Raw genomic sequence first — 7,920 nt, 5'->3', positions numbered from 1 at the left:
ACCAGACTTTCATGTGCATCTTGGTCCTGTCCAAACTCACCCAGGCCCAGCAGAGGGAACAACAAGCCATGGGTTGTTGATAGCTCCAAACAGGGTATTCAAGGCCAGTCACAATCAGCTTCTGACACTGGCCTGCACCAGAGACCCACCAAAAAGACTGAGAATCCTAGTGGATTTACCTAATACATAGAAACAACCCAAATAGACAGCCAAAGTGGGAAGACAAAAAACAAGCCCCAAATGAAAGAACAAGAGAAGTCTCCAGAAAAAGAGCTAGATGAAATGGAGATAAGCAATCTATCAGATATAGGGTTCAGAATACTGATTGTAAGGATGCTCAACAGCATTAGAAAAGATATAGAAACTATGAAAAATGACCAGTCAGAAATGAAGAATAACATAGCAGAAATAAAGAATACACTGGAAGGAATAAACAGTAGATTAGAAGAAGCTGAGGATCAGATCAGTGAATTTTTCAGGGTAGAAAAAAATCACTCAATCAGAAATCCAAAAAGAAAACACAATTTAAAAACAGGACACTTTAAGAGAGCTGTGGGACAACATGAAACATAACAATATTCGCACAATAGGAGTGCCAGAAGGGGAAGAGAATAAGCAAGGGATAGAAAATTTGTTTGAAAAAAAATGATGGCAGAAAACTTCCCTAACATGGTCAAGGAAAAAGTCACACAAGTTCAGGAGGCACAGAGAGTGCCAAGCAAGAAGAATCCAAAGAGGCCCACACCCAGACACATCATAATTGAAATGCCAAAAATTCAAGACAAAGAGAGAATCTTAAAGGCAGCAAGAGAAAAGCAATCTGTTACCTACAAAAGAGCTCTCATAAGGCTGTCACTGATTTCTCATCAGACAGTCTACAAGCCAGAAGGGAATGGCATGAAATATTCAAGGTAATGAAAAGCAAGGATCTGAAACCAAGACTACTTTATCCAGCAAGGCTATCTTTCAAAATACATGCTGAAATAAAGAGCTTCCCAGACAAAAAAGGGCTAAAGAAGTTTATCACCACCAAACCAGGATGTTAAGAAATGTGAAAGGGACTGCTGTAATAATAAGAAACTGAAAGAGAAAAACATAGGCACAAAGAATTAAAATGGCCTTGGACCCAATCCCAAGATGGCGGTGCCCAGCGGACAGAAGAATGGCAGTGACAATGCGAGCTTGTGGGCCGCACTTCTCCTAGACGGCCATGGCACTGAGACCAGCAGAGGCGGTGTCTGAGCCCACAAGCCCACGATGGTGGCATTTAACGTGCGGTCCGGGGGCATTGTGCACACCTTCTCCTGGAACTTGGGCCCTGGGGACAAATATACTTGTGTATTTACCCATGTTTTTCAAGGAGGGACCAACGAGAAGTGGCAGATGAGTCTGGGGACCAGTGAAGACCACCAGGACTTCACCTGCACCATCTGGAGGCCCCAGGGCAAGTCCTATCTGTATTTCACACAGTTCAAGGCAGAGGTGCGGGGTGCCGAGATCGAGTACAGCATGGCCTACTCTAAGGCAGCACTTGAAAGAGAGAGTGATGTTCCCCTGAAAAATGAGGAATTTGAAGTGACCAAAACAGCAGTGTCCCACAGGCCAAGGGTGTTCAAGGCTGAGCTGTCCAAGCTGGTGATTGTGGCCAAGGCATCAGGCAGTGAGCTGTGACCAGCAGCTCCATTGAGGGTGGCTTTCTCTCATCTCTACTAAAGGGGCTGTGCCCTGTGAGATCTGGCACGTTATTGGTTTTCTAGGGGGCACTGTTGGTTTTCTTCCCTGGCTGATGTTGCCCTCTTTGGAGGGGTTCACAGGGTGGCTGGGGCCCTGGGACAAGTCCAGGGGGCCAGGATGTTGAGGGTGTTCTGGGCCCCTCCCCCAGCTCTCCACCTTCCCCAGTCCCACTCCCCCCTTGCTCTTTTGAACACAGAGTATGGGTCTGAGCCCTGCTGCTGCTGGTGTTACTAGGAGAGGCATCAGCACAAGGTGGGGGGGGGCAGCTTTTCTGAAGCCAGCTCGTCTTCCCTTGGGATCAGGCCTGACTCCAGACACTCCGGGGAAGAGTTGTCCTGCTGTCTTCTGAACTCAAGCTGTTTTCTTACAATTTCCCCAGGAGACCACTTTCCAAACTAATTGGGAAGAAATGAAATGAACTTTTGTATTTAAATAAATAAGAGTTAAAAAGGGAAAAAAATGAATTAAAATGGCAATAAATAAGGACCTATCAATAATAACCTTGAGGACTTTAAAGGAGAGATCAACAGCAATACAGTCATAGTTGGGGACTTTAACACCCCACTGACATCACTGGATAGATCTTCCAGACAAAAAGTCAACACAGAAACAGTGACTCTAAATGGCACACTAGATCAGGTGGATTTAATTGACATTTACAGAACATTTCACCCCAAAGCTGCATAATATACATTCCTCTCAAGAGCCCATGGCTCATTCTCAAAGATAGACCACATGTTAGGACACAAAACAAGTCTCTACAAGTTCAAAAAGATTGAAATCATATCAAGGATATCAGATCACAATGGCATGAAATTAAAAATCAACTACAGTAAAAACACTCAAAAACAATCAAACACATGGAGGCTAAATAGCATGTTATTAAACAATGAACAGGTTACCAAGAAGATCAAGAAAGAAATCAAAAACTTCCTGAAAACAAATGAAAATGAACACACAACAACCCAAAATCTATAGGACACAGCAAAAGCAATCCTGAGAGGGAAGTTCATAGCACTGTAGACCTACCTCAAAAAGTAAGAAAAATGTTTAGTAAACTAACCCTACCACTTAAAGAATTAGAAAGCTGGTCTCTGAAGCCATTCAGACCAGGACTTTTGTTTGCTGGGAGTTGTTTTTTTATTACTGCTTCGATTTCATCAGTTGGTATTAGCCTATTCAGGTTTTCTGATTCTTCCTGATTCAGATTTACATGACCTCACTCATATGTGGAATCTAATAAACAAAACAGACTGAGGAACAAAATAGATCCAGAGACATGGAAGCATAGAACAGGCTGATGAATCTCAATGGGAAGGTGGGGGTCGGGGAGTGGATGGGGAGAAATTAATCAAAGAACTTATATGCATATATGCATAACCCATGGACACAGACACCAGTGTGGTGAAAGCCTGGGGGGTGGGGGGTCAGGGGCAGGAGTGGATGTAGAGTAGAAGTGATCAATGGGGAGGGGGGGGAAATGGTGATATCTGTAATACTTTCAACAATAAAGACAAATTTTTTTTTAAAATGAAGAATACAATAACTGAAATGAAAAATACACTAGAAGGAATCAATAGCAGATTAGATAAAGCAAAGGATCTAACCAGCAATTTAGAAGACAGGGTAGAGAAAAGCATCCGATTGGAACAACAAAAAGAAAAAATAATCCCCCAAAAATGAGGAACCCTAGCTGGTTTGGCTCAGTGGTTAGAGCATCGGCCTACAGACTGGAAGGTCCTGGGTTTGATTCCAGCCAAGGGCACATACCTCGGTTGCAGGCTCAAACCCCGGCCCTGGTCCCAGCTCATAGAGGCAACCAATCAATGTCTCTCTCACATCAATGTTTCTCTCTCTCTCTTTCTTTCTCTTCCTCCCTCCCTTCCACTGTCTCTGAAAAGCACCAGAAAAAAATACCCTCGGGTGAGGATTTAAAAAAAAAAATGAGGAACTTCTGGGACAACATCAAGCATACCAACATTCACATCATAGGAATGCCAGAAGGATAAAAGAGAGAGCAGAAAACTGAAAACCTGTTTGAGGAACTAAAGACTGAAAACTTCCCTAACCTGGTGAAGGAAAGAGACATACAAGTCCAAGAAGTGCAGAGTCCCAAACAAGATGAACCCAAAGAGGCCCACACCAAGACACATCATAATTAAAATGCAAAAGGTTAAAGACAAAGAGAGAATCTTAAAAGTAGCCAGAGAAAAGCAGTTAGTTACCTACAAGGGAGCTCCTATAAGACTGTCAGCTGATTTCCAACAGAAACTTTGTAGGCCAGAAGGGACTGGCAAGAAATATTCAAAGTGATGAAAAGCACAGACTTACAACTATGATTACTCTACTCAGCAAAGCTATCATTTAGAATCAAAGGACAGAAAGAATTTCCCAGACAAGAAAAGGCTGAAGGAGTTCATCAGCACCAAACCAGTATTAATGTAAAGAAAGGAATCTTACAGGGACTTTAAGAAAAAGAAACAAATAAAAAATATGAATAAGAAATTTCACAAAGAAAAAATTCTCACTGACAAAGATAAACACATAATAAAAGCAATCAATCAACCAATAAAACTAGTACAAAGGTTGGGTTTGGGGATGGGGTGGGAAGAGATTAACCAAAGAACTTATATACATGTATGCATAACCCATGGACACAGGGGGAGGGGGTCAATTGGGGGAAAAGGGGGACATCTATAATACTTCCAACAATAAAGATAAATTTTTAAAAAACTAATGCAAAGGTTAAAAGGCAAAAGTAGGATGATCATGTGTAATTACAACAGTAAATTAAGGGATACACACAAACACATAGACACAAGGAGTAAAAAATGACAAAAACATAAACATGAATGGGGTGAGTAAAAATGGTAGTGATTTTAGAATGTGTTCAAACTTAAGCAACCATCAACTTAAAAAAGAATGATATATACATAGCTTGGTATATATAAAGCACATGGTAACCACAAACCAAAAATCTACAAGAGATATACAAGAAATGAGAAAGAAATTCAAACACAACACTATATGAAGTCATTAACATATAAGAGAACAGAGCCAATGAGTAATAAAGACACAGAGAACTACAAAAACAATCAGAAAACAATAAAATGGCAATAACTACATACCTATCAATAATTACTTTAAGTGTAAATGGATTATCTGCCCCAATCAAAAGATGAATAGATAAAGAAGTGGTACACATATAATGAAATATTAGTCAACCATAAAAAAGAATAAAATCTTACCATTTACAATAGTATGGATGGACCTAGAGGGTATTATGCTAAGTGAAATAAGTCAGAGAGAAAGACAAATACCATATGATTTCACTTATATGTGGAATCTAAAGAACAAAATAAACAAGCAAACAAAACAGAAACAAACTCACCGATATAGAGAAAAAAGAACAGTGTGCTAGATATCTAGAGATCTGAATTCTAATCCTGATCTTTTTAATTGTGCTTCCTTTAAGGTCATCTCCCTCCATCTGTTTAGATACAGAATGTAAAAAATTCTATATATACAAACACATATATCTTTATTGATTTCGGAGAGAGGAAGGGAGAGGGAGAGGGAGAAAGATAGAAACATCAATGATTTGATTGGCTGCCTCCTGCACGCCCCCACTGGGGATCGAGCCTGCAATCCAGGCATGTGCCCTGACCAGGAATCGAATAGCAATCTCATGGATCATAGGTTGATGCTCAACCACTGAGCCGCACCGGCCAGGCACAATATTTTTATTATATGCTTTTAGTGCACTAATGCTAAATCTTTCAATCACAGCCATTAAGGACCCCTTTCCTTAGCCTTAAGTAATTAAACATCATATCTCAAGTAAACTTTTTTTCTTTCATCCTGGCCTTTTTCTTCTCTAGTTAGCAATTCACACAGACACACCATTTGCCACCCCTGGCTCTTTTTACAATGACTACCTTCTTGTAATTCTCACCTTTTTCAGCTTCTGCACAGCCCTCTCATCCAGTTTCCCTCCCATCTCTTTGGATGTCCTTTCTCAGTCTCCTTTGTTGGCTTCTTAGCTTCAGCTCACTCCTTAACTGCTGGTGTTCCCTTCTTGGTCCTTGGAACTCTCTATACAATTCTTGGGTGGCTTTGTCCACACCTGGACATTAGCTATTTCTCAAATAAGCTGATGACTTCCAAATATTTCATTACCTTAAAACTCTCCACATTAAATCACCTGTTATATATCCACCAGGCCCCTCCAATTAATATGTCCAAGACAGAACTCACTATCTTTCCCCTGGTTATAGGCGGGCAAGAACGGTACCAGGTGTTAGGCCAGTGGGGTCAGACCACCCCTGGGTTTAGCAACCTTGGTATCTGGGTTCTGGCTAGGAAAGAATTCAGAGTCAAGACCCAAACTATAAGAGAACATCTCTTTGGTAAATCACAAAGATAGAAAAAGTAATTCCTAGAAGAAATGGGTTTAGGAAACAACTTATAGAGGTAAAGGAAGGGCCCTTGGAGCTTGGGAATGAGGCAGTTCATAGTAACACGCCTGGGGGGAGAAGGAGGAGGAGGGGGAGGGGACAAAGAGAGGGAGGGGGAAGGGGAGAGGGAAGACTCCAGCCTGCTCCCTGGAGGGAAAGGGCACTGGGTCCTCCATCCTAAGGGTTTTAAGGGTGGAGATTTTAGGGGAGGTCCTAGGGGAAAATCCCAATAGAATATTCAGCAGCTTTCCAGGTGTCTCCTTTCAGGGTTGTGGTCTCCACTGATTGGCCAGAACCAGGGCACGGGGTCATTACTCAGAGCAGCTGGTCCTGAGGTCAGCCAGGAGGTCGCTTGTCTGGTTTTGCTGCTTTTCTGAGACTGGAGCTGAAAAACAACTGAGGCCTAGATGTTATCTCTAGGGAGGAAAGGTCAGGGTGTCCAAACCACAGGACCAGTAATATGCTAGGGGAGAAAAGGTCACCCTGGGGGTGAGGTCCCACCCTACAATTGTCCTTGCTAGGCATCCAGGGATTTTCATCCTGGTGACCTTCTGTCCCTGGCCCATCGTCCTTGCTCTGCTCATGTCTGTCTAACTGCCCACCACACGGGCAGTTAGGGACAGTCAGCTGGGCTTGATCCTGGAGCAGAAACTAAGAAGGTCAATTTAACCAGAGGGGAAGCCTCTGATCAGAGATCTGGGGGTGGGAAGGAGTGAGAACGTGTCTGTGGTAGTTACGACATTTTGAAAACACCAAATTCTCTGTCACCTTGAGCTTTTTCTGTGGGGCAAAAGGGGTGACAGAGGCAGGGGCTTTTGTCTTTTTTTGTGGGCAGATTTCCCCTGTGAGTTTTCTTTTTGCGGTGCCTGTGGCCACAAAGGAGGCTGCCCAAGGAACCCCCACCTATTTATAGCTTCGGTCCAACACCTTACAGACAGCAACCCTCCCGTGTACCTCCATGTTCATGTTCAATCTTGCTGTTGCCAGCGTGAATCACCCAGGGCTGGCCTGACAAACTGCTAGACCTGTGGTGAGAATAAAAAAACTAAGTGAGACGCGAAAGGCTTTAACAGCGGAAAGTTGCCGAGATGCCCTGACATTTACTATGTCTAATAGCTACCAGTGCTACTTTTATAAAACAATATAATATATGCTCATAATGTACTGTTATTTTCATGAAGTCCTCTGTGACCAGAGTCCAAGGTGTGGAGTTTGCACTAGATACTCTGAACTCCTCCCCAGGATTTCCTCTTTAAGAGAAATCTGTCTGGGAAATGAACTGTTCTAGATGTTGCCTGAGTCAGACTACAAACCGTACATTATTCTTGGCACATCAATGGCTTTTCATTTTAAAACATTTTTTTAAAGTATGGGTTTTTTTATTTCAGAGAGAGGAAGGGAGAGGGGGAAAGAGAGAGAAACATCAATGATGAGAGAGAGTCATTGATTGACTGCCTCCTGCACACCCCCTGCTGGGGATCGAACCCCAAACCTGGGCATGTGATCTGAATTGAACTGTGACCTCCTGGTTCATGGGTTGATGCTCAACCACTGAGCCACACCAGCCAGGTGGCTTTTCACTTTAAATACTGACTAGGTTAGTTTATGTATGCCTTTTTAAACTAGGTCAAGCTCTTGAGGGATGATATTTTGTGTTGGAAATACTGCTGCTGCTGAAAGCCATCAAAGATCGCCCTGGAAGGGCAGCTGCAGGGCTTTCACTAGCTGC

At 42.6% G+C, this 7,920-nt stretch overlaps 1 pseudogene; it reads left to right on the top strand.

Moving 5' to 3' along the window:
* Positions 1–1,137: 1,137 nt before the first annotated feature.
* Positions 1,138–1,671, top strand: LOC107526116 (myeloid-derived growth factor pseudogene; annotated as a pseudogene).
* Positions 1,672–7,920: the final 6,249 nt, after the last annotated feature.

Source organism: Miniopterus natalensis, chromosome 1 (assembly GCF_054644295.1).
Source record: "Miniopterus natalensis isolate mMinNat1 chromosome 1, mMinNat1.hap1, whole genome shotgun sequence".
In the NCBI taxonomy this organism is placed as follows: Eukaryota; Metazoa; Chordata; class Mammalia; order Chiroptera; family Miniopteridae; genus Miniopterus; species Miniopterus natalensis.
The sequence above is the reverse complement of the archived record's forward strand: the minus strand, read 5'-3'. Positions and strand labels throughout refer to the sequence as shown.